A 2,138-nucleotide genomic window follows, 5' to 3' on the forward strand; every position below is an offset into this window, starting at 1 on the left:
ACCATTTGTTGTAAACGCTATCACGTTATCCACTCAGCTACTGAGTCCTGATAGCATTCTAAACAAAGATTAAAATGCAAGTACATCCAGTTGACCAGTCTCAAATAAGACGAAACATGCATCAAACTGTATTTCACTGCTAACAACTGTCCATCTTTGCTTATATATCAGCAGATAATCTGCTTATATCGATAAGAAGGATCCATATATTTTTATATATAATATCCAACTCATTGTATAAGGCTTCTTTTTTCCCAAATATACTTAATTGTTTATTTGTATAATTAAATCCTGTCAAAAAACAAACTCTTAGGTCATAGAATAATGAATATTGATTATTATTTTCCCTTTTTCTTTTTGGTTGTTGTCGTTGCTAAAAACAATAAACAAGATCATTTATTTTCATTTCAAAATGATGTTCACTTCACTTTTTTTTCTTGGTCCTGTTACGTCAATTAGTCTAAACATACATACATACATACAGTTAGCAACTATCAAAGGGATATCTATTTTATTTGTTTTAGTCAAGCAACAATTTGACTGAAAAATATCATTGAACAAAAGAAAAAAAATAATTTTTTTTTGGGGGGGGAAGGTTTTTCTGAAAAAAAAATTATATGGAAACCGGAGTTAAAAAAACCAATTTACTTGGATACTTAAAGTCTTGTCTATAATTAATCTTAATGAAGGGAATGTAATATGAATACTATCATTAGTAATGTTACTATTACACATTATTACTACAATTAATAATAATAATAAGCAAAGATGGATAGTGGCTAGCAGTGGAATCCAGGACGCACGTTTCATACTATTTGGGACTCGTCAGCTGGATGTACCTGCATCTCAGAGTTGATGTTCAATCTGGGACTCGAACCCGGTACCTTTCGCTCCAGAGTGAACACCAACTCTGAGATGCAGGTACATCCAGCTGACGAGTCCCAAATAGTATGAAACGTGCGTCCTGGATTCCACTGCTAGCCACTATCCATCTTTGCTTACCATGCTTGTGAATTTAGGCTATATCGAGGCAATATGGACAGTATGCACATATGTCAATTAGAGATGGACAAGTTGCAATCCTAACACATCGATGGGAAGATTCAAACAAACAATATCAAGTAAATAATAATAATAATAGTTACATCATAATTGACCTATTCACAGTATACAACTACTGACTTATATTTGAATTGGTAGAATCTCTTTTTCTTTTCTAAAACCAACAATAGGCCATTTTGTTCCGGCTATGTATATATATGCATATACATATATCTATGGCTTAGAAGCACAAAGAGAGAAGATATACCATTGAAAATATCAAAAAAATTTATTTTTTTATTCCACCTAGATAAAAACCATTATTTATGGCTAATAAAAATGAATATTGTTTATTATGTAATAAAGGGAAATGATGCAATGTATATATATATCTATACAACTATCAATATCTAATATGATCCCTAATTACATAACCAAGCATGCAAATGTAATATTAAATGTCATAAAGTTTCATTACATAGCCAAAATCAATGCAAGATAAACTATTCATTCGATTGAATAAACAAGTATATGGCTATGAAATTCATGTCAATTGATAGTCTATTACTTAGAGTAATGACTATACACTTTCGAATGATTATACAGTTAAAAAATATTGTTTATTATATTCAGCTACCATGAACAATGTTATAAATAAATAAAAGTTGAATAGATGAGATCGTGAGTCAATTGAAGCTAGACCATTATAAATAACCTGGAAGCACTGGACTGCCAAATCATTTTATCGTAAGACTCCTCGACAGTGCGAATCCACGATCCCGCCTCACGAGATTTAAACCCAGGACCTATCGGTCTCGCATGTGAACGGTTAAGTTCTTAAACCCTTCTGATATTATTCAACATATGCTCACTAGTGACTGGTTTTAAGAGGTATTTCCTGGAGCTCTAGTGGGAAGCAGTGACCAGTGGAGATTCGAACCCAGGTCCTATGAGTCTCGCGCGCGAGTGCCTAATGTCTTGACCACTGAGCTTACCGGCATCCAATGGTGTTAATGTCTAACTTCAACCAATCCATGTAATTGAGCGATCCATCTACCATTGTCTTAAGTGAGTAACTATCTGATAACAGACCTAGT

Source organism: Schistosoma mansoni, chromosome W (genome assembly GCF_000237925.1).
Source record: "Schistosoma mansoni strain Puerto Rico chromosome W, complete genome".
Classification (NCBI taxonomy): domain Eukaryota; kingdom Metazoa; phylum Platyhelminthes; class Trematoda; order Strigeidida; family Schistosomatidae; genus Schistosoma; species Schistosoma mansoni.